The sequence below is a fragment of the Mustela putorius genome, unplaced genomic scaffold (genome assembly GCF_011764305.1).
Source record: "Mustela putorius furo isolate JIRA1106 unplaced genomic scaffold, ASM1176430v1.1 tig00000997_pilon_pilon_pilon, whole genome shotgun sequence".
Taxonomy (NCBI): domain Eukaryota; kingdom Metazoa; phylum Chordata; class Mammalia; order Carnivora; family Mustelidae; genus Mustela; species Mustela putorius.
Genome location: NW_025421527.1, coordinates 1,610,363 through 1,637,684, shown reverse-complemented (window position 1 = coordinate 1,637,684; position 27,322 = coordinate 1,610,363). Strand labels below are relative to the sequence as shown.

At 43.4% G+C, this 27,322-nt stretch overlaps 1 long non-coding RNA gene across 1 annotated transcript; it reads right to left on the bottom strand.

The window, feature by feature from the left end:
- Window positions 1-51: 51 nt before the first annotated feature.
- LOC106004057 lies at window positions 52-23,975 on the bottom strand. Its single transcript, XR_001176904.2, has 3 exons — window positions 23,677-23,975; window positions 1,416-1,634; window positions 52-508 (listed from the first exon to the last, which is right to left on the bottom strand). It is a non-coding gene; the product is annotated as an uncharacterized LOC106004057 (long non-coding RNA).
- Window positions 23,976-27,322: the final 3,347 nt, after the last annotated feature.

The window sequence follows — 27,322 nt, the reverse complement described above, 5'->3', positions numbered from 1 at the left end:
GGACTAGTTTTTGGAATCTTTTTTAAAATTATTTTTGAAATTTAAAATCAATTTAAGTAACATAGAGTGTATTATTAGTTTCGGAGGGAGATTTCAGGGATTCGTCAGTTGCATATAATACCCAGGGCCCATTACATCACCTCCTTGACGCCCATCCCCCAGTCCCCCATCCCCCCGCCACCTCCCCTCCATCACCCTCCATTTGCTTCCTAGAGTTAAGATCCAAGGACTGCTGGTTTACATTCTAATATGGAACCCGAGACCTCAAAATGAGACCCAGTTAAAAAGGAAGTGTTCCCTGAAGATGTTCTTTTCAAGGACTGGTCAGCAGTTGGGCCCTTCTGGTTGGGAGCATCTTGAAGAGTCTGATACCAGTGAACCAGTTGGCTGGGCTGGAAATGTTCCGGTGATTTTTATTCTGTCTTGAAGTAGGTTCTGATGCCGATTCTGATTCAACAGGTTTGGGATCAGGTGTGAGATTCAGCACTTCTAACAAGCTCCTTGGTGTCTTAGACACCAGGTTATCAGAAAAAAATAAAAAAAAAATAAATGAAATAGACTGGTGGCTAAAACAACAGAAACCTATTTTCTCAGAGTTCTGAAGATGAGAGGAGGGTGCTGGTGAGGACTCTCTTCCTGGCTTGCAGACGGCCACCCTTTCTCTCTCTTCTCACTTGGCAGTGACAGGAAGCTCTGGTCTCTTTCTTAGGAGGACACTAATCTCATGTGGGCTCTAGCCTCATGACCTCAGCTAAACCTCAGCTAAACGTCTCCTGGATGTTCCAATCCAAAACCATCACAGATGCTTCAACATAGGAGTTTGGTCCCAACACCAGATGCTGCCTGGTGATGTTCCACAGAACTTCTCTGACTGATAAGGCCCTCAGAGACACCGTATTCCTGTGACATTTTGAGGGGCCCAAACTTGCCTTACTTAATACTCAGGTACTTGATCCAAGAGATCAAAATTGTTAAGTGACCTAAATTTCATGGATGTAGTAAATAGTTTGGTAAAGTCGTTGTTGTGCCTATTGTAAGATGGCACTCTGTATCTCAAGTTGTCATTTGTGAGATTCTCAGATGTTGTGAGATGGCCTTCTGTGTAGAGTTTACACATGAGTGGTCCCATGGATCTCTTACTGATTCAATGAGATGATCATAATGACATAAACAAGGGCCAATCTGGTGAGATTTTAACATTAAAGCTCACAGAAATGAAGGGAGCAGATTTCAATATTAATTATCTTTGACCTCAGATTTCTTGCCAACATGATCAACAGAACAGAGGAAATTCGGTTTTACCAAATATAGAGAGCTTCAGATAAGATGCCCTAATGTGTTACAGTATTTATATTAATTGCAAAGGCTATAGGATGAAAGTAAACTGTCATCCTATATCAATAAATTGGAAATACCTTCTCGAGTTTCTTTGTCAAAGTCGTTGTGATTGTGACACAAACTTCAAGATCATCGATCACAGTTGATGCTGCTGCCTCATCTGTGTCCAGTGTTTTTCACTCACTGAGCCATTCAACGAAGACTTGCTGAGTGCTTTATGTGCTCAGAGCTATGCTAGGTGTTAGTGATAGGGCAATGAAAAGTACAGATGTGGTCTTCGTTCACAGACATGGTACCTGAAATAAAAGTTATAAGTGAATCTATTGTTCTAAGAATAAAAAAAGAAAGAGAGAGGAGGAGTTGGAGCATCAAATGCATCCTGCTGATATACACACCAATTAGTCAATACTAGGGAAAGGATAAACTTTGTGGCAATGCCCCATGTAAGACCATGGAGTCCATCCCTGTCTTGGCTCCTGCTCAGTGGCCATGGTTCGTCCTGAGAGCACAGTCTCCGCCTTGCCAAAGCTTGTGCATAGCTGAAACATATTTGACCTGTACCATTTGAGGAAAATTCTCAAATGTGCCATTTGAGGAAAATTCTGAGTTACCCATTTGCAATTCAGAATTTTTTTCCCCTTGAATTTTTCAGCAAGCCACATGGAAATCCTTCTTCCCAGAATTCCTGGCATGGCACGTATGGTGGCTAAGGAGATGCCCAGGAAAGCCTGCTGGGTGCTGCTGGTAGGACCCCCACAGAGTGTTAGCAGCTTGGAAGGTCATTGTTTGTCCAGACATTCTACTTCTATCAGTGAATCAAAGGGAGACAAGGTTTGGGGGATAGAATCAAGCCAGCCACAGGAGAGCAGTTAAAGATAAGAATGGGATTCTATTCATTTCTAGCACCCAGTAGATCTGGTTTGGGGACTGAGGGTGGTCATCTGTATGGGAATATTCCTTTTTAAAAATACTTTATTTTAATTCAATTTAGCTAACATATACTGTATTATTAGTTATTATTAAGGGTAGAGTTCTGTGATTCATCAGTTGCATATAACAGCCTCCTCAATGCCCATCCCCCAATTACTCCATCCCCCACCTCCCCCCCTCCAGCAACCCTCAGTTTGTTTCCTCAAGTTAAGAGTCTCTTATGGTTTGTCTCCCTCTCCGTTTCTATCTTATTTCATTTTTCCTTCTCTTCCCCTATGTTCATCTGTTTTGCTTCTTAAATTCTACATGAGTAAAATCATATGGTATTTGTCTTTCCCTGACTTATTTCCTTTAGCATAATACCCTCTAGTTCCATCCACATCATTGCAAATGGCAAGATTTCATCTTTTAAAATATTTTATTTATTTACTGTGTGAGAGAGAGAGAGAGAGCAAGCAGAGGGAAGGGCAGAGGGAGAGAGAGAATCGCAAGTAGACTCCACACTCAATGCAGAGCCCAATGCAGGCTTTAATCTCACAACCCTGAGATCATGGCCTGGGCTGAAATCAAGAGTTGGTCACTTAACTAACTGAGGGGCAACCAGCTGCCCCAAGGTTTCATTCTTTTTGATGGCTGAGTAATATTCCATGATGTGTGTGCGCGCGCGCGCGTGTGTGTGTACCCCATCTTCTTTATCCATTCATCTGCCAATGGACATCTGGGCTCTTTCCATAATTCGACTATTGTGGGTTTTGCTGCTATAAACATTGGGGTGCAGATGCCCCTTTGAATCACTATGTTTGTATTTGTATCGTTTGGATAAATACCTAGGAGTACATAGGCTGGGTCATAAGTTAGCTCTATTTTCAGTTTTCTGAGGAGCCTCCATACTGTTTTCCAGAGTGGCTGCACTTCCCACCAACAGTGTAGGAGGATTCCCCTTTCTCCATATCCTCGCCAACATCTGTCATTTCCAGACTTGTTAATTTGAGCCATTCTGACTGGTATGAGGTGGTATCTCATTGTGGTTTTGAATTGTATTTCCCTGATGCCGAGTGATGTTGAATACTTTTTCATGTGTCTATTCGCCATTTGGATGTCTTCTTTGGAGAAATGTCTGCTCATGTCCTCTGCCCATTTCTTGATTGGATTATTTGTTCTTTGGGTGTTGAGTTTGATAAGTTCTTCATAGATTTTGGATACTAGTCCTTTATCTGATCAGACATTTGCAAATATCTTCTCCCATTCTATAGGTTGCCTTTTAGTTTTGTTGACAGGTACATTCTTGCTGAGACAGGTCAAACAAATAAATTAGCACCCTGTCTGTTAAGTACAGAAGTAGATCGAGGAAACTGGGAGTTCTGAAGAGACAGAACCAGATGTTGTCCCTTCCCCCTTATCTACATACTGTCCCTGGGGAACCTCATCTGGTCCTTTAGCTTTAAATGCCATCCTACACCAGGTAGCCCAGCCAGGTGATAAAGAGCTTGGGCTCTGGGGTCAGCCTGTCTGGGGTTTTCTTCTGGTTTTACCACTACTGGTTGAACAAACATGGGGAAATTTTCTGTTTCCTTATCATTAAAATGAAGACAATAGTACAGTGCCAACCGCATAGGGATTTTGAGAATATAACTAAGGAAACATTCATAAATTGCTTAGAGAGTGTCCAGTACCTTATAAACACCCGATAGATGTTCATTGTATGCCAAGTCCTCCCAAATCTCTATTTCTTGTCCTGATTTCTCCCCAGAACCTGGATCCATAAATCTTAGTCACAAAGACATCAAAGAGTTGTTTCACACTCAATATGGCCGAACAGACTGGTCCCTGCTTACCTCTGCTTCTTCCCTGGTGATCCTGTCTCATTCAACACACCTCTGTCCATCTCCTCACTCCAACTAAAAACAGAGGAATGATCCTTGACTCCTGTCCTGTCTTCTTTCCCCACATTCATGTCCCTGGAACACGCCACACTCATTTTCAGTGAAGGGCCTTCCCATTAGGCATTCTCTGCCTGGAATGCTTACCACTTGATCTTTACTTACAAGGCTCTTGTCATTCAGCTGTCAGCTTAATGTCACCTCATAGAGAAGCTTCCTTTAAACAACTGTCAGAACTGTGAAAGATAAAGATAGTGTTTCTCTCTGGGGCAGACTGCAATGACTCAACCAGACTCTTGAGGATGGTTCTGTGCCAGGAAGCAAGACTTTGCACTTATTTTAGCTTTAAGTGACTGCTGGTGGCCCAGGCTCAAGGAGCCAGACTTCCAGTTTTGTCTACCCAAAGCTTGATTTCTCTGCTCCTGATACCATGACTTTGAGCTCTGGGGGTATCTCGGCTAAGTGGCTGCTACTGGGGGGCTGCTGGGACACTGCCACCACCACACCCTTCTTCATCCCACTCAGAGGAAGATGAACAGCAGCTAAATGCCGTTGGGCACCTTGCTTCAATCTTAACTCTTGACCCTCAGCCCCACTGACAGATAGGATAGTGGGGACCCGTGCTCCCCACCTCTTGCCCATCAATGGGGTGAGAGCGTTTGCTTCCAGATCCCAGGGAGCCTCTCTTAGCTCCTGACCCAGCCCACAGTGGGCCCTCGGACTTCCTCCTCCAGGAAGCCATATTTCTGTCAGCGTCTTGTCCTCTTTGCCGAAACTGTTAACAGCTGTCAGGATCTGAGACTTTTTTCCGCTCACAAGCTAACGAGTTTGCCTGCCACTGTTTCACAGACGCTGACAGAAGATACAAGTGTCCTGGATCAGAGACAAAGGACTTGATCACTCATGGCCCAGCTGGAGGCAGGAATGCACGTTTGCATTGGCTCCCCTTGCCTCTGGGGCCCACGGGCTGATGCTGAGATGTCCCGGCAAGTACTCTGCTTGTCGTCGTCGCAGGTGACAGCTGAGGAATCCCAGTGTTGTCAACCACATGTATATGAGAGGGTCTCCATACTCTGACCAGTTGACATAGTTTCCTAGTCTTTCTTTTTACCAGTCTTCAAGGTTCTTCTTTGACGTCTCCAACCAGAGGGCCCACCTGTTCGATGTTACTCATGGCTCGTGCAGGTAAGGACCTCAGGCGGTCTCCTTCCAGACACCGGACTGTCCGGTGTGCTAGGTGGGGTGCTTCCCAGCGGAGAGGTTTTCTCTCATGCCTGACCTCGAAGCTGTCCCCGAGTGGGCTGGAGCGGAGCGGCCGTTCTCGTCCCGCCGGTCGGGCACGGAGTTCAGTCAGCCCCGCGCATCTGCTTCCTCCGTTAGCCGATACTCACCAGGAGCCTGTAGGTGTGCGGGAAGGGCAGAGACGGACAAGCGGACGGAACCCTCGCTAAGCCGCCTGCTGAGGCGGCTCGCCCCGGCCCTCCGCACCTGTTCACACCCCGTCTGGCACCTTCCACTTCTGGTTTATAATGGATGATGTGAGGCACATTCACGTGGGTCCTCAGTGGGGAACGTTCGCGAGGGGCAGTTTGTGTCATGGGACACAGCCCGCAATGGGCCCTCGGACTTCCTCCTCCAGGAAGCCGTATTTCTGTCCCAGGGCGGATACCCAGTGTCCAGCAGCTCCCAGAAGCAAGCCCGCCACGGCTTTTCACCGCAGAGGGGATGTCAGCTCGAGGGGCCAGCAGTTCACAGCAAACCTCTAGAGAATTCAGACTTCTAAGGGGGGGGGGGATCAATCTAAATTCGATTACAAATTAATTGAGAGACTTCAGGCCCAACTTTTTATTTTGTAACAAAGGCAACAGAGACAAAAAGTTTTAGTTATCATTTAAAAAGTTGGAAGAAATTATTTTGTATTCTCCACAAAGTTTTTTTTTTTTTTTGAAGATTTATTTATTTATTTATTTTGAGAGAAAGAGCAGGAGAGCACAAGCAAGAGGGAAGAACAGAGGGAGAAGGAGAAGCAGGCTAGCAGGCTTCCCGATGGACGGTGGACGCGGGGCTCCATCCCAGGACCCTGGGATCACTACCTGAGTCAAAGGCAGATGCTTAACCAACTGAGCTACCCAGGAGCCCCGAAACCCCACAAAGTTTTAATATTACTCGGTAAAATAAAAACAGGAGAGCCAAATTTAAATTCAATTTCACTTACACTTCTAGAATTAAAATGGACTTTATAATAAATACAATTATTTTGTGAATTTGGGGTTATATTATGACTCCTTCTTTTTCTTGTGTTTGCCACAGTGTGAAACAAAAACACACAGCATGTTAATTAATTCAAAACTTTGTGTTTCTATTTTAACAAAAAACTAGATTGTATGGAACGATCTAAATTTCTTACCCTTGTCCTCTAGGTCAAGTACCCATTATTTAAAAGTATGTAAATATAAACATAGTTATAAGAGACTACATTGGGTTACAATTTAAATAAGCGATATCTCTTTTTAAAAGATTTATTCATTTATTTGAGAGAGAGAGAGAGAACATGGGTCGGGGGGGGGTGGCAGAGAGAGAGGGAGAGAGAATCCCAAGCAGATTCCATGCTGAGTGTGGAGCCTGGTGTGGGACTTGACCCCAGGACGCTGAGGCCACCACCCAAGGTGAAAACAAGAGTCAGGTGCTCAAGCGACTCTGCCCCCCAGGACCTTCTAAATAAGTGGTATCCATATATATTGGTTCTTTTATATAAACCTTAGGCAACATTGTATATTATGTGGACCTAGAGTTAACCCAATTTCATGATTCTGTGTAAAGTTTTAAGAAGTTGTTGTATTTCTGGTAATTTCTTAATAGTAAGTTAGTGTGTTGCACTTGAATATATTAATTAGTTATATTTTCTATGCTTCTTAGTTGACTTTGTGCTATCATATTGCATTTATTAGTTAACAAATTTTTGGCAACTTTTTTTTTTAAGATTTTATTTCTTTATTTGACAGAGAGAGACACAGCAAGAGAGGGAACACAAGCAGAGAGTGGGAGAGGGAGAAGCAGGCTTCCCACCAAGCAGTGAGACCCATGCAGGGCTTGATCCCAGGACCCTGAGATCATGGTGTGGGCCGAAGGCAGATGTCTAATGACTGAGCCACCCAGGTGCCCAATCTTTGGCAACTCTTATTTATTTTTTTTATTTTAATTTTTATTTATTTTTTTTAAAAATTATTTTTTTATTTATTTGACAGAGAGAGAGGGAGAGAACACAAGTAGGCAGAGAGGGAGGCAGAGGGAGCGGGGGAAGCAGGCTCCCTGCTGAGCAGAGAGCCCGGCGTGGGACTCGATCCCAGGACCCTGAGATCATGACCTGAGCCGAAGGCAGAGGCTTAATCCACTGAGTCACCCAGGTGCCCCATTTTTTATTTTTTAAAAGATTATTTATTTATTTATTTGACAGAGATTGCAAGTAGGCAGAGAGGCAGGCAGATAGAAAGGGGGAAGCAGGCTCCCTGCTGAACAGAAAGCCTGATGCAGGGCTCGATCCCAGGACCCTGGGATCATGACCTGAGCCGAAGGCAGAGGCTTTAACCCACTGAGCCACCCAGGCACCCCTTTAGCAACTTTTAAAGAAATTAAAATTGAGAGAGATTCAAAAGAAAATAGTGCCTAGCCAGCACCCAGTGCTTGTGTGTGTTTTTAGCCTCTACATTCTTATCTACTAGAAGCACTTCTGCAGAACATTCACATTAAGATGAGAGTATCAGTCACTGTATTTTCTTCTAAAACACTTGATAAGATTATATTTTGTAAGTGAGAATTTGAAAGGTTTAAATAAATAGTCATTAAAAATATTGCTTTGGGAGTACAGTCGATGCTCAGTCGGTTAAGTGTCTGCCTTTAGCTCAGGTCATGATCTTGAGGTCCTGGGATCGAGCCCCATGTCTGTCCTGTCTGGGCTCCCCGCTCAGTGGGGTGTCTGCTTTTCCCTCTGCCTCCCTGCCACAACTCAGGCTCTGTCTCTCACTCTCAAATAAATAAATAAAAACTTTAAAAAATATATTGTTTGGACTACCAGATAATGTGACAGTCGTACAAAGGTTGTGAAGTAATAGAGAAAATTGTGTATATTTACACAGGTCTTGCCCCTGGTTCCTGACCCAGAACTCCTAAATCCCTTGGAATTTCCTGGGTGACAGGAGTGTCTGTTCTAATGAGGTGCTTGGTGGGGGGGGGCTCCTGGATGGGGCCTGTCACCAGGAAGACAGAGCCCTTTGTCAGCCCCACTCCCATTCTCTGGAGCAGAGAGAGAAGCTGGATATGGAGCTAATGGCCCATGATGCCTCTGTGATGAAGTTTCTGTAAAAATTCTGAAGATACGGGGTTCACAGAGCTTCTGGGTCGGTGAACTCGTTCGTGCGTCGGGAAGGTGGTTCCTTCAAACTCCACGTTCACAGAAACCGCCCCCCACCTCGGTCCCATAGATCTTCATTGGGCTGTTTTCATCTATATCTCTTAGGATCATCTGTATTCCCTAATAAAGTGGTAAATGTAAGCAAGTGTTTCCTGAGTCCTGTGTGTCATTCTAGCAAATTCTTGAACCCCGAGAAGGAGTCCCGAGAACCCTGACTTACAGTCGACGGGTCAGAAACAGGGCTGAAATCCCAGGACTTGGCGGGCCGTCTTGTGGCCTCTGCCCCTAACGTGGGGCACCTAGAGCTGCCCTCGGGTAGACAGAGCCAGACCTGGGCTCCATCTGGAAGCTTCTTCGCTCAGCTGCTGTCGGGGAGGACTGCCCCGTGGTGGGGAACCCCACATGCCTGGTGTCAGAGGTGAAGGACTGTGAATGTGGCGGTTTGGGGAGTGACAGATAAACGGAAGGACTGGGGTTTTTTCCTTTACAAAGTTCACTGAAATATTTTTAATGCATAAAATTAAATGTTTTTTAAAACAATTTTTTTTAACTTAATTTTTTTAATGTGTAAAATTAGGACTAGCCGCTGAAGAAAATTCCCCTGTGGTGTGTGGTTTGTGCTCGTGGGAGGTGGTTCCAAAGAGTCATTGTGATTGTGCCTCTGGATTCTTCCCTGGGGGGCAAAACGCGGCCTCACTGGCCCCAGTGCTTTTGAGACAGACTCTGGCTACGGGTCGGGGCACCTCGTGAATTGTGAAAAATGGGCATTTCTCATTTCTGGGTGAACGACTGTGGCTCAGACTCCTTTTTGACTTTCTGTTTAGGTTGTTATGAAGCAGTTAGTTTGGTTAAGGACACCTCCGGGGCTGTGGCCATTTCTCTTCACAGTTACCGTCGCACTTAGCGTGACAGCTCGCTCCGTTCCCGTCACCACGCTGTCAGATACTGCTCTCCTCCAAAGCCAGATGCCGTATTCAGAATTCCTGGAGGTTAATATGGTGTTTGGTTTCATTTATTTTATTTTTTAAAGACTTTATTCCTTTATTTGAGAGAAAGAGAGCACAAGCAGGGGGAGTGGGAGAGGGAGAAGCAGGCCTCCTGCTAAGCAGGGAGCCCTGTACGGGGCTCGATCCCAGGACGCCAGGATCATGACCTGAGCTGGAGGCAGAGGCTTCACTGACTGAGCCCCCCAGGCTTCCCTCCCTGCCTGTTTCTCAAAGGAAGGCAGCAAATCAACGACACAGAATTTGAAAAAATGAGCTGGCCAAAGGTCGTGCCAGTTTCCTTATCCAAACGACAGAGGCCGGATGTTCCGCCCGTCATCTTAAGAAGCATGAGTGTTAGAACGCCTAGAAGGCTCAGCCTCTTTCTGCACCAAGTATGAATGGGTAGGCCCATGACCGGTGTGGTCAGTAAAGGCCAGACACTGTGAAACGTCCAGGGGATGGATAATATGAGGGTCAATTATTATCAGCTGTTTAGGGCAATTCATGCACAGGGTCAGGAAGCCCTGATTCGGCGCGTTCAAATCCATTTGCATTCCCAGAAAATACTGCTCAGGTTCTGCAGGGAGGGAGGGAGGGGTTCTAACCAAGTCAAGCTTTAACACGGCCTCTGTTTTAATCCATGCCTGTTGTCCTAAGGCTATTAATAGCGTCCCTAGCCATCTAAGCAACTGATTGTTACTCATTTCATTTTTTCTTTCAATGCTGAGATTAACAACCCATCCACATTTTCCCGTGGGGAACTTAGAGGAATCTGGAAGAGTGTCCCGAGACCCAAGGACAGCTGGGAGATGTCCTCTAATCCTACCAATAAAATCCAAACACTTTCCAGACTCGTTCCAAGTAAGTACCATCCTACAACAGCTGCAGTAAGAAATCCGCAGCAGGACAGCACTCCCCTGCCCATTCGCTTAAAAGAAAGTCTTGTTTCTGACTTCATTTTTGTGTCCCTAAAAATCTTTTTTTTAAGATTTTATTTATTCATCAGAGAGAAAGAGAGAGCACGAGCAAGGGGAGCTGCAGGCAGAGGGAAGAGACCGCCTGCTGGGCAGGAAGCCCAATGCGGGACTCGATCTCAGGACCCTTGGATCATGTCTGAGCTGAAGGCAGTTGGTTACCTGACTGAGCCCCCCAGGCGCCCCAGTGTCCTTAATTGTAACCTTGAGTTCAAGAGTCTCAGGGTCGTGCTAGGAGGCTGGGCCTAGGAAGACCGTGGTTTAATTCCTTGTTGAGAAGCCGCGGTGCTGTGTTCGCAGCTGACGTGTGTGAAAGGAGGTGCTGATTCTGTCCCAATTCCTGGTGGCTGCTCGGCCTCCCAGGCTGTCCTGGTGCTCAGTGAGGACAGACAGACGTAGGCGCGGAAGAAGATGAAATAGCCGTAGGGCTTTGCATAGAATCATGTGCATTTTCAGAACATGCTCAGATGATTTTCCTTTTGCTCCTTTCTGGAACTCTGTGAAGCAATGTGGAGGAAGAGGAGGAGACCAAATCACGGGACTAATGCAGACCGTTATTTACAAGGGCCAGGCATGGTTCTAAGCTATTTCTGTAGTTACGGCGGCTTCATTTAAATTCACAGATGCTCTTTACGACAACTCTGCAAAGTAGGAACCACTCCCCCGGCTGCTTTACAAATGAGGAGACCGATGGGCCAATAAATTATTTAATCAGGTCACGGAGGCGCCGCTCCTAAGTGGCAAGGCTGGGATTCAAACCCAGAGCCCACCTGTCTTAGGGCCCTGGCACGGAACAACCGGTCAACACTGGGTCTATAGAGACAGGGGTAAAAGTCTTAGAACACAGTTTAGAACCCAATGAGTTATCTTAGAATCTAGGTTTCCCGACTCCTATTCAATAACTTCTTTCTTTCTTCTTTTCATTTTTTAAAAACATTATTTATTTATTTTAGAGGAAGAGAGAGAGAGAGAGCGCATGGCAAGGGTGGGCAGGGGCAAAGGGAGGGGGAGAGAATCCCCCGCAGACTCCCCGCTGAGCACAGAGCCTGATGTGCGGCTCCATCCTCATGCCCCTGGGATCACCCCCTGAGTCCAAATCAAGAAAGAGCCCGAGACTCAACCAGCTGGGCCACCCGGGCGTCGCCCCTTCTTTTCGTTTTTTTTTTAAATTATGAAATATGTCGTACACAGATCATACTGTATAAACACATATAATTTTATATCGAAGCATTTGAAATTGTCAATATTTGCTTAGATTTGACACATAAAAATGGCAATGTCATGATTTGATATGCTGTACGCTATTTAATGACTCCAGTGACCCTTTCTCTGCTGGAAAAAGTTAAAGCAAACAGGAGTATAAACACTGTCCAGTTCAAAGAGAGCATTGCCTCCACGTACGCCCCTCCCCGGGACGCGTCCCTCCTGTCTGTCTGGGTAACACTGCGTGAGTTTTGTGGTAAGCATTTCTTTTCCTCGTGAAGGCAACCTTAAGGCACGTAGCTTGTTTGTGCTCCCTCCGTCTTTATATAACTGGATCGCACCACACGTGTTCTTTTGAGACTTGCTTTTCTCATTCATTACTATGTTGGTGCAAATGAGCTAGATTGCTCGCGCAATTATAGTTTTTTTGGGTTGTTGTGTAATATTACATTATATGACTAAATGACTGTTTATTTATCCAGTCGGCTGTTGAAACGCATTTGAGCTGTTCCTGGGTTGGAGCTAATAAGCATGGAGTTTCTGTGTACATTCTTGCATCCGGCTCCCGGTGCACTTGGCAGGAATCCGTTCAAGTGTACACTTATGGATGGAATTACCAAGTGCAAGAAAAGACTAAACGATTTATACCGAATTGTTTTGCACTCAGCAGGTATAACTGCTCTGAGTTTCCACTGCTCTGTGTTCTCTCTTCCATGCAGTATGGTCAGACTTTAATATTTCATTTTTGTTATCCGGGGGTGTGTAATGGCACTTTCTTGCGGTTTTACTTTGCATTTCTCTAGTTATTAAAGAGGCTGAGCAATATCTTGTGTCTTTATCGACCATTTGGATTTCCCCTTAGCCCTTTGGGAAATGCCTGTTCATGTCTTTGCCACTATTATTTAATTTAATTTAATTTAATTTAATTCTCTCTCTTTATGTACATCTGTGTTCACAGGAATTCATTAAATGTTTCCAGATGTCAGTCTTTTGTCAGTTACATATGTTAAAAATGTTTGTCCCCAGGTTGTGTCTTGGCTTTTCACTTTCTTTATAATGTCTTTAGGTGAACAAATTAAAAAAATTTTAACAGGGGAGTATGATTAATACTTTTTGTGTCTTGTTTAAGAAATCCTTTCCTGCATCGAGATCATGAAGCTACTCTACTATATTGTCCTTTAAGATCTTATATTTTTGTGTCTCATGTCCAAGCCTTTAATAATCCTGGAAGTGAGTTTTGTGTCTGGTGTGAGGTGGCCACTTGTCTTGCCCCAGTGTGATTCCTTTAAAAAACCCTTCCTTTCCCCACTGATACACACCATCACCTCTTTTATATATCCGTTTTCCGTTGTTTTTCTCTCCTACGGGTAAAAAATTTGCTCCCCGTACAAATTTGAGAGCAATGGAATGAACCACTTTGTATACCCTTTCTTCCCTCTTCCCACTGATTGTTTGCACATGGCGGTTTCACGGACGTGGAATCGTGAAAACACTGCAGTATCACCCGTATCGAGTATGGCTTGGGTGGATTCTAGGCAGACTGGCACATTGACGACCTCTACGTTCCCCAGGACCTCGTGGCCCCAGTGCTGCCTTGCTCAGGGCCCCGAGGTGGCTGCCGCTGTTGATAGCCGATTCTCAAGGTTTTGATGCTTTGGGGAAACAAAAGGATCATTTGAGTCAGCAGGGGAAGAACTGGGCAAGTGAACTGGAGGAGATCCCCCTGCATGAGTTGGATACTGGGCAGGAGGCAGATTACCCGAGTCCTTTGGGTGCTAGTCTCTGCTCTCAGGCTGACCTGCTTCCTGAGTCGTTGAACTACGTGAATCCAGTGACTCTTTCTCTGCGGGGACGCAACGGACTCCATCGTCTTCTTTCTCTGTGACCGTGTGTATCACACATCTATGGACTCCAGTTTCTCCTCTGCCTCCAGTGTCTCTTACAGTGCCCATCTGGATGGACGCCGTGCTTCATGGATAACGGAGTCCTTACTCTTGAGGAGGAACCGGAAAGAAGGTGCCCCGCGTGGGGAGACTTGGTGAGAAGTTGGTGGTGAAGGCTGGAGGTCCATCCAGTCTTCCTGTAAACCCTGTAACGATACCTGTGCCCCTTCGAAATGGTTTCCTTCACTACCGACCTCATTTCCTCTCTACACGTGTCAGGAAGACCAAACGAAATAACATAGATCCAAATGATAAAGTGTTTTTTTTGTTTTTTTTTTTTTTTTACAAATAATAAAGTACTTTTAACAATTTTATCTGTTTATTTTAGAGAGGGAAAGAGTGAGAGAGTGGGAGGATAAGCACGAGTGGACGGAGCAGAGGGAGAGAGAGGGAGAGGGCCTCTCCAGCAGACTCTGTGATGAGCACAGACCTTGAGCTCATGACTCTGAGATCACGACTTGAGCCGAAATCAAGAGTCTGTTGCTTAACCAACTGAGCCACCCAGGCGCCCCACAATTCTGTAAATTTGCTAAAAACCATTGAACTGTACACTTAAAATGGATGAATTTATGGTATGAGTATTATACCTAGAAAAATCTGTTTCTTAAAAGTCTCGTAAGACCATACACTGTCCTATTTTTAAAAAACAATGTATTTCTATAGGGGAAGAGAAGATAAAATGAAACAAGATGAAATCAGAGAGGGAGACAAACCCTGAGAGACTTAGTCATGGGAAACAAACTGAGGGTTGCTGGAGGAGTGGGGGTGGAGGGTTGGGGTAACTGGCGGGTGGGCATAGGGAGGGCACCGGATGGAACGCGCACCGGGTGGTCATGAATCACTGACCTCTGCCTCTGAAACTAATAATACATTATATGTTAATTGAATTTAAATTTTAAAAGTTAAAATAAAACAATTATTTGACATTGCACCTTAAATGGTTTAAAGTATATGCTAAGAATTGGGATATGTTCAAGACATTTTAAGAGATTTTAGGAATCAAATAAGAAGTTAAATCAATGCCTGGAAAATGACCTAGGCTGTATTAAAATGATGTAAACTTTAAACACCATGAATCAACTCTGAAGCTATTAGCTTATTCTTTTAGAAACTATTTAGTTTTAAATTTACAAAGAGTAAAGTTCATTTTGGGGTGTACCATTCCATGGGTTTTCACAAATGAATACACCGTCATATAAGCACCACCATAATCCAGATATGAAACAGTCCTGTCACTCCCAAATTTCCCCTGTGCCACCCAATTATAGTGAACCCTTCTCCCCACCCACAAATCCTAGTGATCACTCACTTGCTTTCTGTCTGGAGGTGTCTCTGCAAGGACATTATATGATGTGTAAATTTTGAGAAGATTTTCAAACCTACCATTATCCTTTTTTTTTTTTTAAGATCTTATTTATTTATTTGACTCACAGAAAGAGATCACAAGTAGGCAGAGCAGCAGCAGAGAGAGAGGAGGAAGCAGGTTCCCCACTGAGCAGAGAGCCCGATGTGGGGCTTGATCCCAGGACCCTGAGATCACGACCTGAGCCGAAGGCAGAGGCTTAATCCACTGAACCACCCAGGCATCCCTCCATTTTACTTTTTAAAATTGAAATATAATTTACAGACATTATGTTCATTTCAGGTGTGCACCATAGTGAATTAATATTTGTATATACTGTGAAATGATCACCACGAAAAGTCTAGTTAACATCCATCACCACACACAGTTATACAACTTTTCCTTGTGATGAGAACTTTTAAGATCTACTCTCTTAAAAATTGTCAAATATGCATTAAATATAAATTAAATACATTGATGCTGTACATTACATCTCAGTGACTTCCTTATTTTATAACAGAGTTTGTGCCTTTGGATCGCCCCCACCCATTTTGCCCACCCTTGTCTCTGCGGCCGCCACTCTGTCCTCTGCAGCCACCTGCTTGTTTGTTTTGGTTTGGGTTTTTTAGAGGGAGTTGTTCAGATTTCATATATAAGTGAAATCTGGTGGTATCTCTCTCTCTCTGGCTGACTTATTTTACTTGGCATAATAAGCTCAAGGTCCATTTATACCGTGGGATTCGAACTTCTGAATGATAAAAGTAATGGTTATTTTGGGGTGGCAGGAATTTCCCTGCTCATAATTAGTCAGATCAAGAATGGCAAGAGAGTGACAGGATGAGACTGGTCTGAATTCAGTTACACTCACAGGCTCACAGGCAGTCGGGACCAGAAGGAACTTCAGGGTCATTTAACCAAAATCTCACTTATAAATACAGAGAAACTGAGTCTCAAGCTTGGGTCCCTCCTTGCACGGTGGGTCCAGCGCTCAGCGTGTTAGGAGTCTGCGTCACTACACTTCCCGCCGCTGCACACCGTGCTTGGGCTGTGGCTTTGTCCATCAGTTCCAGCACAAATCCTGCCTCTCTGACCCATCCCTGACTGCCAACAACCCAGGTAACGCTGGTATCCGTCATCAGCTGCAGAAGAAAGGCTGGTTCTGAGAGTCGTCTCATGAAGTTAATTTCTGACGCTGCAACATGGAACTGTCACATACTCACTAGTATTAATCTGATGGCTGTTCATTCTGTTATTAGGCAAAATGCCCAAGAGAACACATAATCTGGAATCAAAATCAAGTCTTTTTAAAAGGCAAGAACTGGAAGGGTCTTCATAAATCATTTGAGGTGGTTCTGAGGTGTCCTCAGACATCTCCAGAGTTCCCGCAGGGAGAGAGCGTCTCAGTGGAGGGGCGGGGAGGGGCTCAGCGGTAGCTGTGCTACCTCCTCTGATTAAACTATTATTCTTCTCGAAGGTCTTTTTAAAACATTTCTTGTGGCGCTGATCTGCTGGTAATGAATTCTTTCAGTTTTTTTATGTTTGAAAAAGTCCTCATTTTCATCTTTGTTTTTGAAGACTATTTTCACTGGGTATAGAATTCTAGGTTAACCCTTTTTGTTCCTCACTCTCAAGATGTTGCTGCACCGCGTTCTGGCTGGCACGGTTCTCCCCAAGAAGCCTGCTGTCATTTTATCTTTATCCCTCTGTACTTTTTTTTTTTTTTTTTGGTAAACATTTTATTTATTTATTTGAGGGAGAGAGAGAAAGCATAAGCATGGGTGAGAGGCAGAGGGAGAGGGAGAAGCTGACTCCCTGATGAACAAGGAGCCCAAGGCAGGGCTTGATTCCAGGACCCTGAGATCATGACATGAGCCGAAAGGCAGACGGCCCCACTGACTGAACCACCCAGGTGCCCTATTCCTCTGTGCTTAATGTGTCTTTTATCTCTGGCTGCTTTTAAGCTCTCCTCTTTATCACTGGTTTTAAGTAACTTGATTATGATGGATCTTAGCATAGTTTTCTGAAGTTTCTTGAGGCTGGGATTTATTGAGCTTGGATCTTATTCTTGGATTTTTTTTAAATAAGATTTTTATTTATTTATTTGACAGACAGAGATCACAGGTAGGCAGAGAGGCAGGCAGAGAGAGAGGAGGAAGCAGGCTTCCTGCAGAGCAGAGAGCCCGATGCGGGGCTCAATCCCAGGACCCTGGGATCACGACCTGAGCTGAAGGCAGAGGCTTTCACCCACTGAGCCACCCAGGCGCCCCTTAATCTTGGGTCTTATTCTTGGATCTATCTTTGATAATTTCATCAAGCTTGGGAAATTTGACCCTTATTTTTTCAAACCTTTCACTTTCCCGTCCCTTTTCTTGGACTCCCGTGAAATCTATGTTGATCCATATGAAGTGCCCCCAGAAGTCAGTGCTTCCAAGTTATCTTGTTTTCAGTTTTTCTTTATGTGTTATTTTGAATGGTTTCTATCACTGTGTCTTCCAGTTCATGTCTTTTTAAAAAATACAGTGTTTAATCAGTTCTTAATTCTACCTAGTATATATTTTGATGAGAGACATTGAATTTTTTTATTCTCCAGAAGTTCAGTTTGGGCTGTTTTATATCTTCCAAGCTTCTCCTTAATATGCTCTTATTTTCTTTTAGCTTCTTGGAAAAATAGAATGTGTCTATAGTCATGGTTTAAATGTCTTTTTCTATGACTTCTGTCATCTGTATCTTTTTTTGCTTCTGTTTATATTTAATTTCTTTTTGTCCTCATTATGGGTCATATTTTCCTGCTTCTTTATGTTGCCTGGTAATTTTTTAAAAAATATTTTATTTATTTATTTGACAGAGATCACAAGTAGGCAGAGAGGCAGGCAGAGAGAGAGAGGGGGAAGCAGGGGCTCCCTCCTGAGCAGAGAGCCTGATGTCAGGCTCGATCCCAGGACCCTGGGACCATGACCTGAGCTGAAGCCAGAGGCTTTAACGTGCTGAGTCACCCAGGCACCTTGCCTGGTAATTTTTTTTATTGGATTCCAATTATTGTGAATTTTAGGTTATTGAGATTCTTTGAATTCTTTTAAATAATTTAGAGTTGTCTGTGCAGTTAATTTATTAGAGAAATTTGATATTTGAGGCACATTTTCAAGTTTTGTTAAATGAGATTAGAGCCATTCTTCTTTATTCTTTTGTACGTATCTAGGCTTCCATTTGGAATCTTGGTATTTTGATCTTAAGAACTTCTTTTAATATTTAGTTCTGGTGCCGAGTTCTTTGAATCTTTTGTTCTTCTTTAAAGGTTTTCATTTTGCTTCCTTTCCCTGAATAGAATTCTAGATTTTGTGGTTTTTTTTTTCCCTTTCTTTCTTTTAACACTTTAAAGATGTTGTTTGCTGGCTTGCATTTTTTGTTTGTTTTTACTAGAAGATTGCCATAAATCTTATCTTTCTTTTCATGTATATAATGTTCCTTTTCCTCTGCCTACTTTAGTATTTTCTTTTTATCACTGGTTTCCAACAATTTGGTTATGATATTATTTGAGTAGTTTTTATATTTATCTTGCCTGTGGTTTGTTGAACTTCCTGAGTCTGTAAGTTTATAGTTGTATCAAATTTAGAATACTTCTGGTCATTTTCCTTGAAATAGTTCTCCGCTGTCCCTTTCTCTGGTACCTGACAACATTTGCATTATACTGTTTAACAATGCCACCCTTTACTGATGTACTTCCTTTTTTTTTTTTTAAAGAGTTTTTCCTCCTACTTCCGTTAGGATGGTTTCTATTACTATGTCATCAAGTTTGTTTATCATTTCTTTTGCATCTGTTTAGCTCAGCTAGTGAACTGTCATACCAGGTATTGTATTTTTCAACTCTATAACTTCTCTCCGGTTCCTTTCTGTATCTTCCATTTATTTCCACATAAACACAATAAAGAGAGAAGTAGAAGATACAGAAAAGAACCCTGTTTGCATCCTCTGTTAATTTTTTTTTTTTTTGAGGTTGCCATGAAGTACACCACTCATGTCTTTTGTTGCAGGAAACCTAATTGATTGATGACTCTGGCAGTGTTCTCTGAATCCACCATTGTATCTGCATGAAAGCCTCCCCTTTCATGGGCTGCCTGTAGTCATTGATTGAATGTAGTATGAATACTAATGTAGGTCTTTTCCTGCAAGGTACAGATTCCTCTGATGGGTGACTCTGGTTTGAGGACACATCAACCCAGATGAAACTTTCTTAGAACTGCACAGCTGTCTGAGACTCTACTCTTCCAGTCCTTCTTTTCGTCTTTTTCCCAAGGGTCGGAGCCACATCATGGTCTGAAGAGTCCACCTCTCCAGCTTATCCTCTTTTTTTTTCATAGGCATTTCCTCCAGTAAACCTTTGGCATCTTGTTTCTTGAACTATCCTAATTAATATATTTATTATTATTGATATATATTTGGTTCTTATTTGCAGTCAGTATAGAATTTCATTTAAATAAAAGGTTGAAGATTTAAAAGTGTTTGAGAACTATGGTCTGTTTTATGTCATTTATGATTGAGGGACTGAAACTCAGAGGTTCTTCTGAACATTGAGTTTGCGAACTTAAACCTACCTATATTATGGCATTAAGAATCAGGAGCCCCAATAATACTACTAACTCCTTTTTGCCTTGGACAAACTACTTGACTTCTCTAAGCTTATTAAAGGTGTTACGGTAGTTCATCTATATAGCCTCCTTAATTTTAAAATGTAACTTTACAGATAAGAAAATTGATATAATTTACCTCACCAATTATCCAAAAAGTTGTTAGGGAATATCTAGATTGGATTTTTTTTTCCCAAATAGACAACAAATGGCTCAAAACTTTGTGTGTGTGCGTACTGACCTGTATTTAGGAAAATACCTTGATAAGCCACTTATGGTAAAGGATATGATCTGAGGACATGGATTTCAGGACCAATATAGTAAAAAAGGTGGCCGAACTGTTTGACATATAGAAGGGAAGAAATTTACTTTTCATTCTAGGAAGCAGCAGAAAAGAGAAGACAGAAGGGGAAGAGCAAGGAAAGAGAGTGGAACCCCCGTAAGAGTAGAAAACGAGAGATAGGCATGGGTGAACATTTCTAGAGGCAGAGTAGGGAAAGGGCATTTAAAGCCAGAGATACCCATCATTTAATTGGAAGTTTTCTGCTTTATTAATCAGGCTTGTTATGTTTGAAAGTGACACAAATCCAATGCAAAGAATCTAAAAAAAAAAAAAAGGATCTTAATGGGTCACAAAGTTTGGTGAGATTGAGATACTGGGAACTAAGCAACCAAGGAAGAACTGCAGACACCAGTGCTGCAGGCACCCAAAGTAGCAACTTGGGTTAGCAGTGCTAGATCTCTCTTTCTCTTTTCCTTCTTCCCTACTTTCCTTTTGGTCTGACCTTGCTCGTTTCTGTTTGGCTCTGCTTTTCTTTGACTTCATTCTTTCCTGCAGCAGACTGGTCTTGGCCATGTGGCAGGAAACATGGCTGCTGTCAGACTTAGCTCAGCAACCATAAAGAGAGTTTGTTGAAGGAGGAGGGAAAGGAGTTCTGGTGTGCATGTAACAATTCCAGGGACATGTTCTAACTAGCCTTGGTTGGATTCTGTGTTCATCCCTTGCGCCCGTCATCAGTGTCAGTGAAATAGGGCCCTATGGTCAACTAACACAGGTCGTGTGACTACATTTTTGCCCGGGGTGAGGGAAGGGTCTAGTACTAGAAAAATGAGGATAGAAATACTTCCTGTAAAGATAAAAATAATAGCTGATTCTGTGTTGTTTTGGTGTAAACCAACCTTTCTTCTAAGAACCTTTCTTTTTTAAAGATTTAGTTTTTTAAAGAAATCTCTATACCCAACTTGGGGCTCAAACTCACAACTCCATGATCAGAAGCCATATGCTTGATGGCTGAGCCAGCCAGGTGCCCCCCAAAACCTTTCTTACAATTGGAATGTTGTATCTATGTGACAGCTTTGTGTAAATGAGACTTTGTGGCAGACATTTCGGGAGTGATCTGAATCCTCCTTGGATTTAAGGTAGCAAAGAACAGGGAAATACACATGGGTGGTCAAATGATCCATAAACTGAATTTGGCAGAAACAAGAATTTGGAGCCAAAAGTGACATTGAGAGCAATGCAATAAAAGAGGGCATTGCCTTGACGAAGGCTTCAGGATGGAGGTTTGAGCCCATTTTTATATCTCTGTGATCTGGATTGGGACAGATTAACATTATTGGCCGTTTTGTAAGTTCTTCAAAGATACCCCTACTGGGAATATTTAACTATAATTCCTGAGATGTGAATGATGCTTCTTATCAGATTGGCTGGTTTTAACTTCAACTCTCAGGACTGAGCTTCCCCAAGTTGGTCTTGGGGGACCTCTGTGGAGCAATGAGCTTTCAGATTGGCTCCAGGTCAGCTCCACCTCCGAAAACCCATGTTTGGTCTGGGGAGACACTCCTGGATCTGTCCCCCACATCTGCAGTTGGTCACCTGTCCTCTGCTCTGTGGCCTTAGGCCTGTCTGTCCACACACAGCCTCTCTTCACAGCCCTTACTCCCGAGGACACATGTCGCTCTGAATGACCTGCCACTTATGATTCTATTGGAGTCTAGCCAATCGGCTTGAGGGGAGGGGACATCCCCTGCCCCATGCTGTGTAGAACGCAACATTCCCACAACTTTTTGCAGAGAAAGTCTGTCCTTTTCTCTTCAGCCTCAACTTCTGCTGGAAGTGAAGTGTTAAGGGCCACAAAACCAGCTTTTTCTCATCATCTTTGTAGATTCCTGAAAAAGTGGGCCAGCCCTGTCATGTGGGAAGAACTTAGCATCTATTGTCTTATTTATGGTTTTTGGAGGCTTAGCCCAAATTTAAAAAGAGAGAATCTCATTTTAAGCTCCTTTTACACATACATTATCCCACTGAAACCTTTAGATATGTTAGTTCCATTTTACAGATGAGGAGACAGGTTTAGTGAGGTTATATGACTTTTTCAAGGTCATACAGGCAGTAAGTGACAAGGATAGAATCTGAACCCAGATTTTTCTGACTCTAAATTTCACACTCTTTCCACTTTAAAACTGTTAACTGATGACCAGACAGACCTCGATTATTGCTATTAACACTCTGAATTGGGCGTGAGGAGCTTTGATCAAGTGTTGGTGGCTCTGACTGATCGTTGTGATCTTAACCCACTCACCTCTGTGTCTATGCTTTCTGTTACGTAAGCTGTGGAACATAATAGTAATATATAAATAGATATATTTTTACTGTTTCCTTCCACAACTGTGTCGGTGACAATATTTGGGGGTGGGCGGGTAGGAAAAGAATTGACAGAACAAAAATTTACTGCATATCCTGGACTATGTTCCAGTCACTCTTTGATCGGTTCCTCATGTACACTGTTCAGTCAGGATTGACTAAAAACATTTAGCAATGGGTAAGCAGAGTCAGCCCATGAGGTCAGCCCAAGTGTGGGCCTTGGGGACGCAGGCTTCGCACCTACACAGGTCACACAGCCAGTGAGGGGGCCCAGCCTGCCTCCCGGCCTGCCCCCCGAGCGACTCCACAACAAAGTCCATGCTCTTTCCAGCCACTACAGCAAATACTTCAGAAGAAAGTCGCCACACAGTGGAACTATTATTATTCTCAGATGTAAGTACTCTGATGTTATTTAGAAAAAGCTAAACAAGGCCTTTAAGTTTCATTTTTATGGTTCCTCTTTCAAATGAACACTGTTTTGCTCCTTTGTCTTATCTGTCTGTCTCTTTCTCATGCCTCCTGCGGACCAAGCGTAGTTCAGTTATGAGCCTCCAAATCATACGCTCAGACTCCTTTTTTCCTGTCCTCGTGATAGTACCCCCCAAACAAGATGCATCTGAAGTACTGAGAGTAACACTGAAGAAGAAAGAAAGGAAGAGGGGGGGGAAGGGGTGGGGGGCGGGTGCCAAGAGGTTGTGGGGGGAGCAGGTCAGAGAGAGAGAGGGAGGGAGAAGGAAAGAAAGAGGGAGACAGAGAGAAGCCAGGATGAAAGAATGAAAGAGAGAAAGAAAGAGAAAAAGGAAGAAAAAGAAAAGAGATGGAGACAAAAAGAAACAGAAGGCATTCAGGCAGAGGCTCCCTCGGAGCTCATATCTACATAGTCAATCAGAGAGGCTCACAGCCACCGGAAAGTTTGCAAATTTAGATGTCATTTTAACAGCTTTGAACATCAAAGTGCCCCAGAGTCCCTGCCATTCGCCCAAACACCAGGACTGCAGTAATCATGACGCTGGAGGGGTGGGGAGGGTGGAAGGTCGAGCCTCACTGGGTACTTGTGGAAAAACCAAGGACAAACAGGAAGAATTAAACCAGGAAATGACTCATAAACCCTACAAGGGGGTGCGCCCCTCCCCTTTCTTATCCCCCTCACAGAAAAACCTGTTTCCATTCGCTTTGTTTTTAGGATTTTTCCCTCAACAACAACTGTCTCTCCTGACTCCTTCCTGGGAGGGAGATTCAGTTTTTCCAAGAGAAAACTTCTCTCACTGATTTCTCATAAGCCCTTGTAATACTGAACACTTGTGCTCTCGATCTGCTATTGAAGAAACAGGGTTAGGCAGATTTGTGAGTGCACGATTTAGAAAACCCACCGCAGCAGATGCAAATTTTACGGATGGCAAACTCACCTTAGGAAGTCTTCTCAGGAGGTCTTTCTTGGTTCAGCTCTTGGCTCCAGAGCCTGCTCAGAAAAGGGAACTTTGGGGACATGGGGTTGAAACTGGTCTTCAGGTAGAATAACAGGTGTGTTTCAGTTTTCCCGTGGGAGAGGGGAGGGAAGCCCTGGCAGGTTTAACAACCTCCTCTCCAATAAGAACAACAAACAACCCTGCCCCCCCCCCACAACACCCTAACTTGCAGCACTTGCCCGAGTCTGTGGCGGTATTTGCATAGAGATCAGCACTAATATAAAATATTTCCACCGTATGAGAGCAATAGATGTAAATCATCTCAGGGGCATAGAATGTCACATGTAGTCAAATAATTAGGAAGTGATGTATTTTGAGTACTTATTACCTTTTTAAAAATCAGCCTATTTACATGTAAGCTTATACAATTCAGTTTTTTATAATGGCTGCATTTAACAACAGGTTAGCAAAATTCCTGAAACGTGAACAGTTGACTTGTGTGAACCTGTATGAGCAGCTTGCGGCTTGTGGGCCCGGGGACTTGGAGAGGATGAGCGAGACCACAGGACGGGTACATGCTGGAACCCATGGAGGGCGTCACCAGTGGGAACGTCTCTCTATGTGACTGGCCCAGGGACCACAAAGGTGGTGATTTGAAGGATTCCATTTTTTTTTTTTTTAAAGATTTTACTCATTTATTTGACAGAGAAAGAGAGGTCACAAGTAGGCAGAGAGGCAGGCAGAGGGAGAGGGGGAACTAGGCTCCCCGCTGAGCAGAGAGCCCGATGCGGGGCTTGATCCCAGGACCCTGGGATCATGACCTGAGCCGAAGGCAGAGGCTTAGCCCACTGAGCCACCCAGGTGCCCCGAAGGATTCCATTTTCATTTGTTTTTTATTCTGCATCATGCACTCTGGCCCTTTCCTTCAAGGTTTTTTTGTTTTGTTTTAAGATTTTATTTATTTATTTGACAGAGAGAGAGAGAGAGAGAGACAGTGCACAACTGTACAAGCCGGGAGGTGGGGTGGAGAAGCAGAGGAAGAAGCAGGCTCCCTGCTCAGCAGGCTCAGTCCGAGAACCCTGGGATCATGAGATCATGAACTTAGGGGAAGGCAGACGCTTAACCGACTGAGCCACCCAGGCGCCCCTCCCTCAAATCTTTAAGTGTTTTGAAAAAGGATTAAAGAAGACCATGTAGGTGACCCAAACTCTATCTAACACTTCATGAGGCAGACCGTTTCCATTCAGAGCACTGCAAAATGGGTCAGGAGGCAGGACACTTTTCTAGGACAAAGAATGAAGAGCAAGAAAGCAGACACAGAGCCCATGGGTGGTCTGGGGGATGGGGCTTGGCTGACTGGACATACTGTGTTTCTGGTCAAGCAGAGCCTTTATAGGGTGTGAGCATTGTCTGTTTCAGCTTGCTGCCATGGCACTGTAGGCAGGGTGGCCCACCTTGGACCTAGAAAGTAATTTCAACAAGTGAAGGAGCGATAGACACACAGACCTGTGTTTGGTGGTACTTTGTAGGTCAGGGGTCACACTGGTGACAAAGTGGCCTGAAGCCTCAATTTCTTTATCTGTAAAGTAGAAATAATAATAGTGCCTAAACCATAGAGCAGTTGTGAGTATTAAATGAGATCGTTTGTCTACAATATGAGCCTGATGCCTGGCACATAAGCGGTTTCCATCCCTCCTCCTCTGACCATTCCTCGTCATATTCCTTTATTAGGTCTTCCTCTTCCAGAGGCAACCGTCTGTTTTACATTTCCTCTGCTCACTCTGTATTAACTCTTCATGGGACCACATTTGGTCTCATGCTTTTAAAAATTACCCATGTGTTGGTGGTTTCCAGGTATAAGTTGTCTACAACCACTGGCATTTTTAGACTGCTGACTTCTTCAGCTCCAAGTTTAGGATATATGAAGCAAAAACAGAATCTAGGAAACTCAGCACTGGGCCTTTCCTTGGGTCCTGAGTTCCCTGGCCTGTTTGTCTTCTTCTCTCCTCCTTCAGCATCTTCTTATGTTTGTTCTATATATAATGTCTAGGGTTTTACATTGCTCTCAGTGAGAAGAATAGAAAAGCATATCAACTTTATCTTGGTGGGTGTGTTTATTGAGTTTTTTTTTTTTAGTTTAAAAATTTTTAAATGTGGTAAAGACACAATATGAAATGTACCCGTTTCACCACTTTTAAATATACAATTCAGTAGTGTTAACTATATTCATATTGTTGTGTAACAGATCTTTAGAACTTTTTCATCTTGCAAAATTGAAAATATACCCATCGAACAACTTCCTGTTTTTCCCTTGATGGGGAATTCAAAGCACACAAGAGTGTTTAAAAAGGCAGCATATTTAAAAAAGGAAAAATTGAGCCCTCAAGCACTTAAAATAATAGGTTGGCATAATTTTCTAGAAAGTAAAATATTTATGCTTAAAATTATTAAAAACATAAAAAAAAAAAAACAAGATTTTACAAAATTTAGTTTCCAGAAATAAGGCATATAATTGCTGTAATTAAAAACTCAGTAGATATTCAGCCTCAGAAAGGAAGGAAATTCTGTCACATGCTACCACATGGAGGAGCTTTGAGGATATTTTGCTGAGTAAAGTAAACCAGTCACAAGAGAATAAATATTGTATGATTCCACTTACAAGAAGTATCTGAGATCATTGAAATCAAGGAAACAGAAAGTAGAATGGTGGTTTCCAAGGGTAACTTGTTACATAGCCATCGGTAATTAACACAGGTATCATAAATATCTTACTAGTTTAAGACCTTGAAGATATAAATCTATCCTTGATAATCTTGACCTAGTACCTTAATCTTCTCGACTCAGATCTTTATTTTTACCACCTTCATCTACATGTACAAACTAGGCCTTGCTAATTATCTAGAATGTTCTGCCTGTCTGAAATACTGAATTACTGTATCCTACTGCTTGACCACAAATTTTTATCCTTCCATGTCTTGCATCATTTCTCAATAGAAATTATAAACCTCATCAATATTTCCAGTTCAGGGGCGCCTGGGTGGCTCAGTGGGTTGAAACCTCTGCCTTCGGCTCAGGTCATGATCCCAGGGTCCTGGGATCGAGCCCCGAGTCAGGCTCTCTGCTCGGCGATGAGACTGCTTCCCTTCCTCTCTCTGCCTGCCTCTTTGCCTACTTGTGATCTCTGCCTGTCAAATAAATAAATAAAGTCTTTTAAAAAAATTTCCAGTTCAATAACCCACTCATTTCTCCCAGTTTATTTGTCTCCTTCCTAGCCTCAATTTGTTTTCCCAGCAGCATCTGCCTATTGTTTCTCTGTATGCCGAATGTTGGACCACCCGGGAACTCTTCTTGCATTCCATGTGGAAGTGGTAGGGCAGTTGGGTCTTGTGGCTTAACCCTCCACGATAGGTGTGGGCCCCTGACCCAGGCCATCCAAGCAATCCTTGTTGGGGGTTGATATGTACACTGTAAGAGAAAGGGTCAGGGTCAGCCTATGGGGCCATGAGCTCTAAAGAATATGTAAAAACAGAGCTGCTGGAAACTTGGAGAGATTTGGGAATGAATAAAGAGAGAGAATTTTTCTAGTGATATTATTTGAACTATGGATCCTGCTGGACCTGAAGCCAATTTTATCTCTTGGATGTTT